The following is a 16,350-nucleotide window of genomic DNA, read 5'->3' as shown; positions in this document are numbered from 1 at the left end:
ATAAACAAAACAAAAAAAATCAAAACTAATCAAATCAATTTCATTTGTATAGTGCTTTTTACAGAAATCTGTCTACACTTTGGCAGAAAAGAGCAAAAACAGAGCAAGCGAATTTACATTTTAAGATCTCAACTTTCCCAAGTGTGTCTAAATTAAGGAAATATTACCCCCCACCCAAAAAAAAATGCCAAGGCTGTTCTTCAATGTTCTGAAATCCCCTGTACCCACTTTTGGAGGGCAGTCCAGTCCACAGCACTTCCACCTCTGAGGAGCTGGCAGGCATAGCTCTGGACCTGGGCCATTTTGTGACCTGTGGGGGGGGGGGGGGGGGGGGTCAGAACGGGGCCCTTCTGCGATAATTCCGGGATAATTCTAGGGACGGGGGGGGCGGGCTTGAGTTAATGACATGGCGGGTGATCCTGCTGGTGTGAAAGAGAGCGGAGTGGGACAATGTTTACAAAGGACAGATTACACCAGCTTCGATGCCCGCACTTCCTCCTTGAGCGCCCCCCCCGCCCCCCCCCAGCCTCGCAAGAGGGGCGACAGCTTGTTGAGCGGCAAAGCGTCCATTGTTTTATTGTCCCCGGTTTTTTTTTTCCCTTTCTTTCTTTCTTCAGTTCCGTCTTTGATAGACCTCAAGTGTTTCGCAGCTGATTAGCCTCGATGAGCAGCGCTTGTTTGTTTTAATTAGCGGTTCTTACGCTGCTCAGGCGTGACTTATTAGTTTAAAATGTCTCTCCTTCCCCCTGAACAGATCAGGAATATACAAACTACAAACCCCAGGAAGGTGATACGTATAAGTAGAGACTCTACCAACTGAAAAACAATATACAGATACCACACTAAAAACAATCAAGCAAAGATTATGAGCCAGTACCAGAGAAATAGTTTCACTGGTCCTCAAAACAATCCAAAAATAAAGAGTTTTGGTGCATAAAAACAATAAAATCAAGGCGAGTGAACATGAAAGAGAATATCTGGTTTTTCAAGGATACCTTCAATCATTTTGAGAGCTGGGTACTTCCTTCCCAACAAAAGTCACACACAGACATGTAGCAGCTTAGCATTTAAAGACTTTTTCTGTTTTGAATGCCATGCTGTAATCTATATTTATTTCACTGTACTTCCTTTTCTGTTTAGACAATGGACGGCCCAACTATGCAAGACGGCCATGCCTGACATCCTTTTCAGGCGTCCAATTGTTGTTCATCTAGAGACAAGTTTCTTCTTTTTTTGTCCTTTTTTTTTTTTTTTTTTTTGTTGTTTATACTGTATATGTGGGATATTTGTCTATTGTATAAGTGTGAACCACTATGAAATGAAATGACAAAGAAAAAAAGGAAAAACTGGACTGATTCACACAGCTGTTATCACTGGGTCATCACATCAGGGTCAGGATGTCACACACACAACTAGACCCACCACTTGGCTGTGAAATATAAAAGTCCACATATTTACGGTATATTGCAGTATATTCTATTTATTTGCCTCGATATAAATATATACATATATATCCCTGAGAACATGCCCTAAACTCTTAGAGAACTGTGAGCGTAAACAGAAGTCCACCTGGATGAGAGTTAAGACATCCGGTGATATCCTCCCCCACCCAAACCCAAGCCAAAACAGAGGCTTTTTGTTTACTTGATAAATAGGGCTACACACTGTCCTGGGTGTTTGTACACGTACTTCTGGACCTGAAACACAATCTTTTCTCACAGGCTGTCTTTCATAAGTCGGCATTATATTAGTACTTGAATAATCCTGCCCAGATCAACACACAAGCCCATATATACAGGCTGTTAAAAAATACAGCAGCAGTACAACAATGAAGGCTTCTGGTGGTCCTATAATTGTTTGGGGTGCATTTCTCTGGCAATGGATCTGAGTGCATTCGTACCCTAAGACTTTCAATATTGATGGCAGGCTTTACATGATACTGAGCGATGACCTTCATCCCATTTTCTTTCCTGCAGGAAATGGGGTTTTGGGAGACTAGTCATCCTCTGTTAACTACTCCACAGAGTATGTGTAGTTTCCCAGTGCTTCGATAAACCTGATACAGAAACTGACCACATTTTAGAGACATTCAATCACTACATCTGAACCCAGTGGAGCACGTATGGAATGTTCCGGAATGATGCCAGAGTCGGCATTTTCAACTACCATCCAAATAAATACAATCATGCAGTAATAAATAAGAAATCGATGTAGCAACAATGAAGGGTTGACAGCTCAGACAAACATTGGCTGCATATAAATGATTAACACATTTGCAGTAAGGGTGAGTCAAATACATTTCACAACGCATTGACAACGCGAGTCAATGCTGCAAGAGATCTTGCTCCCAAGCATGGGGGGAAAATCTAGACTCATGACTCTTGCTCCTGTTCATCTCTCCGGTTGCCCTTTATCTGATCCTGTTAGCTGGATTACACTAAGTCCCTTCTGTCTTTTCTGATAGAAGAGGAAATCCCAGCATGCTAAGCTGCAACAACAACAGCAAGGGGAAATAAGATTCGTACAAGTGGCAGAGCATTATCTTATTCACCCTCATTAAAAGCACAAGTCACACCTCACGTCCAGCTAGCCTCTCAGGAAAATGAGCTGGCGTTGACTGGAGAGAAACTGTATCAACAGAAAGAGCTACCCAAAAGATCCAGGGTGCATAGATATGTATGCCAGAACAACTGGTCTTAAATGTAACTTTAAGGATGCCCAAAAAGACCATAAGTTCACACAGTGATTGGACGACAGCATTCGTTAGACCCAAAGGAAAGCAATTATGGTTTAATGCGTAAATTCATAAAAACTGGTCAAGCGCTAGCAGGCAGCAGCGAAGGTTGCAGGGGCCATCATAACATACCGTTTCAGAGAAGGCCCGGGGGGCAAAATCATGTTTCTGTCAAATGTACATGCGAGATAATTGTTGCAGCTGCCACAAAATCTAGCGGTAAGCATGAAATAATAGCGGGGGAAAAAGTGGATGCTTGTGTATGACATTGTGTACTGTAGCCTACAACCGAATTTGTGCAAACTGAAACCATATCTGCTTCGTGTATCATGCTCGACAAAATCTAAGACTAGGTCTTTGTATCTTTATTGATGCAAAGGTTGTGAGTGCCCACCGCTCTGCCTGTGACAGACAGGACCTGACAACAGAGGACTGCCTCCGCCTAATCCTTTCGCGGATTTCACAGCTTTCCGGAATTCGATACGTCAATGGAACAGGTATGACCGAGCAGGAACAGGCTTAGTTTAATGAGCTGTGAAATATCTCAATGGTTCTTGAAATGTCTATTTCCGAAACAACTGTGAAACCATCTCTTTCAACGATTTTTTTTTTTTCACGTAAATGGCAATACTCAGTAAGATGGGGTCAGTAGATACCTGTAGGACTTAATCTCCAGGTGTCAAGGATTAATTTTTTGTACCAGGTGTGTTGTGTTAAGTTTCTTATGTAAAAAAATACATTTAAAAATGAATTTCATAAATAAATTAGCTTACTTATTCTATAATCTCCAAATCTGGGAGAGCTGCTGGCCTAATCTGTTTATTTAACCACAGACAGTAAATTGTGTATTTAAAGTTGTATATTTCACACTGAGGCCCTAAGAGAATTTGCCTGGTTTTGATTTATTCTGAGAATCCATCACGACAATACCAAAGCAAGTTCTCATCATTCCAGAATTGTCAACTGCAAATCTAGTAACAAAAACAGACAAAGTCTACATTTGGCCCACAAAGCTCTATTGAAAACCACAAAAAAAAAGCAAAACAACCACATATAATCCCTTGTCAAAGAAAGGCCACAATTTTTCAACCAGTTTTTTTCTCTGAGCCATGATGGTTATTTGACAAGTCGTTTCACTCATTGGTAAAAGGGATGTAGCTCATAGGAATCTTCCTTTCACATAGCATTTAGCCCATTTTGTCATACATGAATAGGGTTTGTGAGGGAAGCCAAATCTGAAAAGGAAGAGCAAGCAGAGTCATTAGGCCGAATTGTCCTTCAGAACAATACTGGCCTCTTTTTTTTACAAACATGCAGGCCTCCATCACTCCTGGAGCATTGTCAAACAGAGCGGGGAGCTAGAAAAACACCCATGGAAATAAACTGACACTGTTTCATTTTGCAATATCCGAGTGTTAAAAGGTCTGAACTGCGTGTTTGTGTTACTGTGAAAGGTCATCCCATCGCTGTATAAAGAGCTTATGGCTCCCCGAGTGTAACCTCACTCATCTCCTTTGTTGAGAGAAAAGTGTTTGCACAAGGAGAGTACTCTTTAACCATGCGTGGCCCGGGAAAGGAGAGGAGGCCCATCACACCAGAACCAAAAGACGCTTGCACACGAGGTCAAGCTGAAATGTTTGGGTTTTTTTTTTTTTGGGAGGCATGTTCCTTTCGCCTGCATAATCTGACAAAACAAAACAACAAGATATGCAAAAATGTTTTTTTATTAAATGAGCTGTGAAGAGGCATGCGGGCGGAGGAGAGAATTCCTTGAACGGAACGCCGTGTGAAATCTCGGAAGCCTCGATATTCGTTTTCCGAGAGCTAAGGATGTCGCAGAGCGGTAACACACTTGTGAATATAAGGCTGGGGGGTGATGTTTGTTTTTTCTTTTTTTTTTTTTTTCTCTCCGTAGAGTTTTATTTTCCAGACTATTCGCCAGCTGGGCGCTTTGAGAGAAGGAAGGTAATCTACGCGACGTACAGTAAACCCTCGGACCTTCTCATTGAGCGCAGCCTTTCCCACAGAGCTGAGTGTTCGAAATTGCACCTCTGGACAGAGGGAACAATGAGGGGCTAATTGCTAACTGCCACTTAGCATTACGCCGATTTTTTTGGAAAGCGTCGATCGCCTCCTCGAGAACACTAAAGCCATTGTGCGGGGTGACCTGGAAATGTGAGAATGAAATGCCCAATGTTAGTATTTGTGCCGTTTTAATGCCCCCCCACCCCTCCCCCCACCCCCCTTCTCAAATGAGCTCCCTGTGTGTCAGCCTTTCTTCCACCTCAGTGTGCGCTTTGACGGGGTCAATGTGGGGCCAGTGTCATTTGTGCGCGCGCTGAATGATCCATTTTCTACGCCATTGGTTCTCAAAAACCCGCGGTTTAATCCTAAATGTTTCCCTCAGTCTGAATAAACTTTGAAATCGGGACGGGCTCGAGGAGAAGTACCTTATTGCAATAATCTCATGCTGAGCCAGAGAGAGGGGGGGAGGGGAGGGCGAGGAAGCTTTCAAAGACGCTGGATTACACGGTCACAAAGTAGGCCTCTAACCCCTGCGGGATATCCACACAGGAAGTGCAGGAAACATTCAACACTTTTGAGTTCCTGCTGCCATTCGATTACGCCCACCACACAATAACCGCGCAATTATGGATATTTTCTCCAGCCATGTTTAAGTAAACCAGCTTTATGCGACTTGTTTTTTTCCCACTTCTATAGAAAATACTACTTATGCGTTTCAGAAAAAAAGACAAGTGTATTGTATAGTTTCCTCACAATTTGTTTTCTAAATCATTGTGATAATGATGCTTATGATCGAGATTACTATTACTAAGGCAAACAAGAAAGACATTATTTAAGGTGTTTTGAAAGAATAGAAATTTTAGTGATGGAAAAAAAATGTTTAGATAAAAAATTCAACCATGAGATTAATTAAAGGCAGTTTCGTTTATGTACAGCGTCATTATACCGTTTAATGTTTTGAATGAGTTTAAAATTCCCCTGGGGGCACAATACAAATTTGTTTCTGTCACCTTTTCTCTAATAACTCCTGTTCACAGTCATGACATTGATGGCTCACATGCATGCCCGGGCAGGTATGTAAAGTGCAAGGAAGCAAACAGGGCATTGTGAGGCTGGTGGTGTCTTAAGTCACAAGAATAACAAAATGTATTATACTGTAATCTCTTAATTACATTTTCACAGCGGGGTTAAAGGGTGCGAAAAACAAGGAACAATAAAAACGTCAACGAATCAATGGTGTCAAATGAATTTTAAAAGAAGTGGGCCTAGGCTATATCATCTTCAGCTTTTTTTTTTTCCTTTTTTTTTAAAGCACGCCACTTTCATGCCAGCTGAAAAACTACACTGTGTCACTTCCCGCTCAGTCGATTGTGCATCCCAATTACACCGATTTAACAGACTGCCACACAAGTGACACATTCTCTCGTGCGGAAGCTAATTACAGACTGAATGATAATAATAATAATAATACAGCTAAATAATAAGCTGAATAAAAATGTTCACTGGGACATCATGAACTAAGAGTCGCTCGCTTTTTCGTACAGATGAGATGTCAGCGCACGTTCGAGGAAGCGGCGGGCGGTGATCTTTTTAAGCGCCGGAATCCGCCACGGCGACGGCTCCGAACCCGGCTGCTCGCGGCCGACGTTATTATTTGGATTTTGTGGAAGCAGGTGCTGAAGACAGCGCGCTATCGGAGATCTCGCTCCGGAGAGACTCGGCGATAAACATCAGCGCCTTCAGCGCAAATCCCTGCAGCCCTCATCGCTCCCCGCAAACCATATGGGCTCCCCAAGAGTGGTTGCACAACAGGGAAATCGATGCATCGACAGAGAAGCATCAGACTGCTCAGTCCAACGCTCCGCTAAGGATCTACAGCATAAATAAAAGTCCGTATGCAGGGCCCAAGACCACCTGCAGCACCAAGCAGCCATCGGGCTGGGGGAACTGTAAGGCGGCAGTCCAATATTGAGATCTGGTGAATGCACTATGCCCAGGGCGACAAATTAAAATGGGCTGACGCTTATAGTGTAGCTCAGAAGGGGTTTATATCTGGTTATGTTTATTTACCAAAAAATGCCAGCATTCTGGGATGCAGGTGTTGACTGGAGCTCTACCATGATTTTAATCTGTTAATCCACAGAGAATTATAAGGAAAATTCCACTACATTAAATTCTGCAAGACATATGTAGAAAGAATGAGAAATTTTTAAATAATACTATGTGTAATTCTGTCTAAAACAAAAAAATCGCCACACTCACCTGCGTAAAACAAAAGGCTAAAATGAAAAAGTGAAATAGACTGCACACACACACAAAAAAGAGATTTTCCAAGCTTTTAAAGTTCACCATCTATGTTATTTTTTATTCGAATTTTGTGCCTGCACATTGTAGAAGGCAGAGCTGAAACGTTTGTGCAAGATTTGTTGTCTGAATTAGCTAAATGAAATAAATAAATAAATAACATTTTTTGAATGCAAACAATTTAACTTTTTTCATTTGAGATAATTTTGTTTGTCAGCATTAACTAGAAGTATTCCTATCTTGTGAACCAAGCTGTAGAGATTATGTGTAAATATACCTACATTATATTGTGCACTGGAAAGGAAGGATGTATTAAATATGTTTGGACTGAGTGGCAAGGACAAGACGAGGCCCCTCACCGTTAATAGCTTGGCTGTTATCAGGGTCCAAGTTGAACTATGCGGTTGTTCCCTGCACTTGGACCGGTACTTCTCTCTAGGGGTTTCGTCATACTTGTTCCTGGTTATGGTTATACACTTTGTTGTACGTCGCTCTGGATAAGAGCGTCTGCCAAATGCCTGTAATGTAATGTAATGTAATGGCTGTTGGCTTAGATGTAGCCTGAGGAAAATCACAGAGGAAAATGCTTTTGCACCTTAAAGTGCTTTAATGTCTTCAGCCCCTGCGTAGCTTGACTGTATGAGATCTGGAGAGATTGGACGCTGGGAGGGTGTCGTGGAAAACCGATGGAAAAATTCCCCCACATCTCTGTATTGTGTTTAGTTTGACACCGAGCCACTTGCAGACGCCTCCCTACGTGCCAAATCCATCCTCTTAATCGTATCATCTCTTCTCCTTTTTTTTGTCTGTAGGTTTCAAGTCATCACAGATAAAACAAGTTTTCACAATGTTCATCGCATCTCGCGCGGAATCTTGCTGCATGCCACATGCATAGCTTAGCATGGTGAACGGCGCTGAGAAATGCATGCAGATCCGATCAAATCACCAGATTTACATATACAGCTTTTTTTAGAGTAGCAAAAATCACTATCTCCAGGTGTTTACTATGGAGACCTTTTAAAAACGAAGATTAATTAGTCCAGATTAATTACAAATAATATTTTGCACATATGTCGTGTTTTTTTTAATCGGGATTTCTGAACTGCCACTTGTCTAAAGATGAAATTATATCAAGAGTGTCAATGAAATGAAAGTCTCAACAAGGACGGCTTTTTCGCGAACCGTTCATGTTGCAAGCTTACTGAAAGAGCAGTCTTTTTAAGAAAAAAACAACAAAAAAAACAACAACATTCAGCACCACCGGGTGAATAATTGCCTGTTCATAATGGAAGACAACTCCAATTACCCTGGGACAAGTGAAGGGGCCTTTCTGGTCTGACACAGCATCTCGCCTGCAGTCATTAATTAAGCATCATCACTGCCACAGGGAAAAGTACCAGTTGTGACTAATTAGCAAAATCAAGGGGCTGTAATGTATAACAAAACAAACAAAAACACTTATCTGTCGCTGCCCTTTTAGGCAATGAAAATTATTTGCCGTCTATTGAAGAGCCAGAAGAAAAAAATACTAAACAGCCTGGTTGCCATTTTGATATCATTCATCCTTGAAAGATTAATACATGATTTTGGCGCATAAATGTACATTAGTCGATTAATCCAGGATATAGGTTTTGCTGTTGAGTTGTATCCTCTTTCTGTTTTGAATAAATGTTTATTCCAGTGAATAAACATTGTGCTAAATTTGAAACAAAATGAAATGAAACAAAATCATTGAGGCAACAGTCTATGACTTTGTTTGTTGGCTGAGATTCTAGTTGCTTTATAACTCAGGCGTAAGATCACGGAATACAGTATGTGATTAGAATGTTCTTAACAGAACATTCCAATGCTGATGTCACAATAACTACTGGTGACTAAAAGCGATGGAGTTCAAGAACAATGGCTTAGAGTTTTTGAAAAAAATATTTTCCAAGAAACCTATTCTTCAAAAGGGTTAATACTGTAACTTGTGACAAGGTGAATGTAGGTCATGTTGCCAAACAAATATTGGAAAGACAAGCTTGTTGTTCATGAATAAAGGATCTGCCCTCGACATCATGATTGGCAGATTACTCCCATGTACAGCCAAGACAGGTGAGAGTGCACAACAACCAGCTGGGCCTCAGGTCAGACCTGGTCGAGGGGGGGTTACCGTCATATGATACATGTCGGTCATATCTCCAAAGCATTATGGATGGAATTTTCACACCTGTCATAATCAAACCCTCATAAATACCTATAGTGCCAGCTTTGCCTAAAAGCCTCCTGGTCCAGAAGATTCAGTCGATGAATTAATGTGATGTTCTTTTCAAAAACCATCAGATATTTTAAAGTTGTAGAAATATACTTATAACAGAGACTCAATGTTGCAAGCACACACCAATTAAGTAAATCGGTAAGCAGTGCTTTAGGACATATGATCCTCCCTTGTCTTCTTAAGCAACTCGTTGTGACTGTTAAAGGAGTCCGTTTCACAGGCACAGCCGGAAAGGTTTAATTCAGGTTTAACGTAGTCAGGTTAAATGGCGAGCATTGTTTGGGGCTGAATGTCCTGCTCTCGTCGTTACGTTATGTTATGTTAAGATCCTGAGAACAGTTTACGTAATCTGGCCCAAGCGGGACCTGGGAATCAGGTGAGAAAGGGGAGGTGGGGGGGGGGGGAAGGGGTTCCCCTTTGTGTTTTTCGGCAGGACCGGAGAAACAAAGCCCCAAAAAAAAAACAAAAAAAAAAAAAACGGTAAAAAAAACCTGTGAACGCGAAACACAAGTGTACAAAACTCTGCAATTAAGAGCTCAGGCCCCCCTGTCAGGGGCAGAACCCGCTATTCACGGCGCAGAGAGGGAAACGGAGGCCGTCAAAATGCTGAAACTCGTCACAGCGAGTATTATTTACACGACGGAACAGAAGTCACCCCCCCCCCCACCCCCCAGGGAATTCTCCGGCGAACATTTAGGCTACGCAAAGGGCCGGGGGCTAATTAGCGATAATTAACGCCAATTAACTGCTTAAGGGGGCTGCCGGGTTTAAACTGTTCGCGGTCACATCATAATTAGCCGACACTTCATTAATTGAGCAGAAATTTTTTTTCTTTTTTAAAAGGTAATTAACAACAAAAAGCTGCAGTTAACCTGATGAGGACATAATGTCCAAGGGTGTGATTTAAACACGTGGAACACCCTTCATGGTCTTGGACAAGAACTTAATTCAATGATATACAGTACAGAGCCAAGAGGGACAAAACTATAATCTATTGACAGGGATAACATTATTTTAATTGCTAAAATGTATAGAAAAAAATCTCAGAAACCTTGTGCTTCTTAAATTTCACTGTATTAGCCCTCTCTGAAATGCCATGCCCATTGTCAATCTAGTCAGGAACACAGAAGACCAGCCAATATTTTGACTACGATGTTGTATGACTACAAAACATAAGGCTAAATTCTACTGAATCGATACAAATTGGTCAAGGAGATGTTAGTAGTTGCAACAGCAAGGTCTGCTACCCATCTCCCCGCCCCCCACCCCCCGCCCCCCAACCAACCCCCACTTTTTACTCGCTGCTGCAAGTCAGCCATGAGATTAGCCATGCTAAGAGGGTAACCTGACACAGCGAACAGGGCTGGCAGCAATGAGGCCTTCATTCACCACGTCAACGCACCACCATTTATTACTGCCTTCGCTCTCAGTGCTCACTGAGTAACTGTAACGTGTCGAAGCCCCGTTACAACCGACACAAACGATTTCCTCTCACTGAACGCAAAGTAAATGCCGCCCTTGAGCTGCGTAAGGTTATCGTCCACGCTGACTCGATTCCTCCAATAGGATGCTTTCTGGGGTTTTGGCAGAAAAGAAAGTCATGCTAAATTAATCTAAACAAACGGGTCGGTTTCAATAGAGCACATTGATTTTTCATAATAAAATACCCACATGAGGTTATAACAATCAGGGTTCTGTCCGGCATTAAAAAACATAAGCTGCAACCCATTCGTGCCATCAGCAACACAAATTCAAAAATGATAATCTGAAGTGCACAATGTAGGTGTGAGTGCCAAAATGCCTATTTGAATCCAGTGGTACAGAAATGAATTTGTCAGAGCAAAAGGTGAACCCCATCTTTAGTCTCTAGTTGCTGCAACATTTTGGGGGTCAGCTAAAAGTTTAAAACAATAAAATTATATTAATGTAGTTTTAAGTTAAAGAACTTGCATCATTGGTAGGGTGACCAAAAATAGGACCGGACGAGCTGGCATTTTGAAAAGAACACTAGGCTATTTGTTTCTTTATATACTGACTAGGGAATGAGAAAAACCTAATCGAACATTTTTAGGAATTTAGAAACCCACCCACATGGATATTTTTGGTCCCAAAAGAAGAAATATCCTTGAAAAAGAGGATGTCTGGTAAGCCTAATCTTACTGTAGATTGCTGGTAAAGTCAGACAAATATTAGACATAACTTATCCCTGCTTTTTTTACCCCTTAACACAGTCATAGACTTGTATGCCACTCACTGAAGTGTGGTTTATTTTCTTGAGTGATTCAATGTAAATTCTATTTGTTGACGTTTTTGCTTGAAACACTTACCGCGTGTGAATGGAAAGAGTAAATCATTTTTCACATTCAGGTTTCATGTGCTTCGGACATTTAAATAAAACAGCACACCGCCACCCTTTCAAAGATCTATTTATAACACATTTGGAAAGTAAAAGTAAAGAAATGTGAAAACTGCCATTCAAATTTGTCGTCTGCACACAGTTTGTCAACCACTACAGCCAAATGGCTGTTCTCTTTTCCAATAACCTGAATCAAAGTCTCCTTCTTAACAGTCAAGAATTGCCAGTCGTAATTAACCTGTACACTCGCCAGGACAAGAGATTTATTCTGAATTCACAAAGTGTAACACAAATGCACTGAACATGCCTTAGGGACAGATTCCAATGATGTTTACATTACTATGTTACCATAAAGTGTGTATGCATGTGGCACAAAAGATGCAGTATTTTAAATAAAAAAGTGAGTTTGACACAATTGTTAAGTGTGTGGAAAAAGTCCTGCTGAGTGACTGTGTGAGTCAATTTCTTTGGGTTTTTACAGATATAAAGCAGGCACTGTCAGTATTTTCATCAACGTGTCTAAAACACTTGCCAGCTTGTAGATTTGTTCCTTAAAAGAAAAACAAAACTCCGCTTTTGTCTAAACAGGTATGCGCTTCAGACATGTTGAAAACCACCTGAAGCTGAGTCAACAGTAAGTTTGCACAATGTAGCCGCAGAAGAAAAGTACGCGCTACAGATTTAGATCTGTAAAATTCTAATCTTTAGGACATCTTTCTGTGGGTGTGTGTGTATGTGTGTGTGCATGTAAACATTTAAATTGACACACTGTCATGAGTGCTCTTTTAATTTTATGTGGTAATTAAAACCAAATTTAATTTTATTAAGCCAAATTGTGCACTAGCTCAAGAACGTAATTTTCCTTTATGATACAAAAATCTCAGAAATGAAAGAAATGAATCATCGGACAACTGCAGTCCATTTTAAACAGTATTAAAACTGAGGTTTTTTTCTAAATTGATGATAGACAGACTAACATGTACTCAAATACCTAAATACACAGAAATGTTCAAGGAGGAGAGGGAGAAAGGAGGGCAAGGTCAATGCGGTAACACAGTAAAACTAAAACTTGTTTCATCGCAAGTTATGAATGCAGAATTTTTTGTCTGTCTGTGTATGTGTGTGTGTGTGAACAGAGCAGGCCATGATAAGGTCATGAAAAATGGTTGGTGTTATTGTACACCTACTTACCTGTCAGGATTGAGACTGAGTGAGAGAAGAAAGGATAACATGGAGAAATACACATGGATCTTTTAAAAAGATAAACCAATAATGCTCATCAAAGAAAAATGGATAGTGATATATTGACATGGTGAACAGTGTAAGTACAGTATGTATTCTGCAACATGTTAAGCCATAGTAATATGAATCTTGAGAACATTTGACCCACACGTGTGTGACTGAAGACAACAATCAAAATCTCCTCAAGCACAACACTTAACACAGACAGCAACCACAAACTTATATTGTCCCCTAAAGTTAATTAACCTCCAGTTTCAACAAATGCTTGGTTTCATTTAGTATGATCTCAGAAATGTAGTACCATTAAGACTACAGGACTCAATGATCAATGTATTACCCAAGGATCTCAAACTGCAGCGTTGGGAGGACACAGGGTCTGCAAGTTTAGCTCCAGTTCCAGAGGGATGCAATGTTTGCATTATTTAAAAGTTTTATTTCAATCAGTGGTAAATTTAGTCCTTGCGAACACGGTGCATGGAACTCTTTACCCAACGAATTACTTTTAACAACTTAAGTAATCAAATTAAGTCTCAAATTACTAAAGCACTTACGAGGTGAAACAGACCAAAAAAACCAGCATACACCGACAGCCAGGCGCTAAAAAAAATTTAGCGGGTTTGAACTCCGGCCCCGTCTCGAGCGCCGGGGCAGGGGGAACGTGGCATGGCGCCGGGGGTTGCCGGTTCATTTCCGCACCACACGCGGGCCATGCAGGTAAGCCCTCAGCACGCGGGCGTAGCGTGGGTGGCGGTCGCAGCGCCAGTGGGCCTGAGGATGTAGGGCAAGCCAGGCGTGTAATCTCTCTCGCTATGGTAACGCATGGTCGGCCATGTGGGGTAAATAATGAGGGGTACGCTGCTATAGAGAGATGGGAGAGGGGATAGGCAGCCAAAAAACCCTCACAAAGTGCTGAGGAAGTTAACACACCGACAGGGTGAACCCGTTCAATAACTGGGGATAGGATACTATAGGCATGCATTTTTTAAATTTTCATTGTAAGTAGTAGTAGTATAGTGGAAACCCTAAAACCGGACAAATTATTTCAAACTCACGGGTTTAACGCAAAGTAAACTGACTTGAACTTTTTCTCCCTTCTTCAGTCATATACCACGGGCCTCAAGTTTGGTTTCGTGCGCCAGGCACAACTTGGACGAAACAATTGAAAACTAGCTTACATCTCAATGGGACCGTTTAGGGTACTATTTCTCCCACATCTGCAAATATTTCAGATTCAGACTGATCGACGTTCCTCACTCTACAATACAGCAATACAGTTTAAGTGAGTTATCGCAAATCCGAACAATATTGTTCTTTCCCCTCTGGTGCGAAAACAAGCCAAGTTGACATCTACGTGTGTTAGAGTATAGATCTCTCAACACTGCTCACATTATGCCGTTTTGGTTACGGTTTCTCTGGGTCACTTTTTCCTAATTTACATCAATTATGCCGTTTCCCGTCGGTACAACACTGTTGCACATTCAGCGGGGAATTACATCTATTTGTCAGCCGCCCGCCACCAGGGCAGGCCTGGCTCTCGCGCTCAGACCTGCGTGTCTGCGCCGCTGAATGCCCGCATTTAAAACGGGGCTAATGGTGTCAGGAGCTCATTTAAAATTCAAATATCGCTTCGCTGCAGAGTTGCAACAATATTGACTTTCAATTACTCGGAGGACTGTTTCGGAGTGCTCGCGGCAGTTCGACTCGCTGACGACATTACAAATGAGCTGCTTTCGCAGGCCTGTCAGCGGCCCTGCTTATTCTGTTCCCACTGCCACTGGCACAGCGCAGACAAAACCGGCACTGTGGATGAAAATGGCATCACCAGGCACACCTGTCCGGCCGCCATTTATCACCGAAAGTCACAACCTATAATTCAAGAGCCCCTTTGGCTCTTGTCGAGTGCAGTAATGATGATCATTTTTAACTGTCTCTTCCTCTTAGGTTTTCCAATGATTCGGGCACTTAACTAGCGCACCGCAAAATGTCTTAATGTTTTTTTAAAAAAAAACAGACTGGTTAAGTAATTGCTGAAATGACTGCAATGCAGAGGTGCTTAGAGAGTACATAGTCTCAATAAAGTATATATTTATTTTAGATTTGTTTTTGAAGTAAATCTGTTGCTCGGAACAGAATTGTACTGTATAGTAAATTTTAATGAAGGAAGATATATACATATAAACACGCGTAGCTTGTATATGTGTATGTATATGCGTCATGTATTTTTGCAGACATCAATAAGCTTCCATTGGGAGGACATCTCTAAAAAAAAAACAAGCAGGGAACCGTCCAGACCCACGGCGCAACTCACTTCCGCAGACACCACCTGCGCGTGTGTCCTACTAAACGAAGCACCACCTGCACATGTGTCCCACAAAACGTCCCTCAAAGGTTGTCCATGAGTGAGTGCATGAGTGAGTAACCACAATTTGCCATGCATAGCCCACGGCGCCAGTTCCTGCACACCATGGGAATAAACAATCGGGAAAGCCTCTGCATATTAACAAATGGCCTGCAGAGGGCAATCTCCCCTTGAGAACAAGAAACCTCATGCATATTGGAAAGCTGTGGAATATTAATGCGTAAGGCACGTGTGCTTGTGTACAAACATACACTTTGGTGAACTGTAAGAATGAAAAACGCTGCTTAACACACTTTAATGCTAGATCCATTACAGGCCAATCTTGGTTAATTCCCAAAATACCCATTTTTTTGGGAATGGTAATGATGAATGTATGCATGCAATGCCAAGGCAATTAAATAAAATCATGAAGCTGAAAACTAGGGTAACCTGTTCATTAATGTTATTTTTCCTATTAGTGATAAAATGTTTTTTTCACATGTTAATCAATACCACTCTTAAACAGGAGGCAAACTCCCACAGAAGTACTGCAGAATTATGCATACATTAATGCATACATAGTAGTTTATATTTTGTAAAAAAAAGAAGAAAAAAAAGAGCCCCCAGAATTTCAATTTTACATGCAGTATAGGCCTACTAATAAATGAAAGGTATTCTGACTACTCAAATGCAAGAAAGGCCCGATCCTAATCTCTACCTTCATTTAACCAACACTTCCAACGGAGAACAGGGACTTTCCGCTCCTGGTGATTGATACAAAGTTGTTATTTTGGGGGGAAGCCGACAATTACAAAAATGTATTACATCTCAAACAGTTTCAAACTGCCGTTAATTAACCCTCCTGTTCTGTTCATTTTTTAGGTACAGCAAAAATGTTCCCGGGTCAATCCCCATACAGGGGGGGTTTGCAAATACATGAAATGAACCATTTTCATTTAAAATGTTGATTACACTAATTAAGGCCAGTAAAAGAAGTTTCATACTGAAAAAATAATTTTAAGTATTTTTCCTAGATTTTCAAACTTTAAAAAGGGTCAGTTTGACCCGCAACATAACAGGAGGGTTAAAGGTAG

Source organism: Anguilla anguilla, chromosome 7 (assembly GCF_013347855.1).
Source record: "Anguilla anguilla isolate fAngAng1 chromosome 7, fAngAng1.pri, whole genome shotgun sequence".
Classification (NCBI taxonomy): Eukaryota; Metazoa; Chordata; class Actinopteri; order Anguilliformes; family Anguillidae; genus Anguilla; species Anguilla anguilla.
This window is presented reverse-complemented; position numbering follows the sequence as displayed.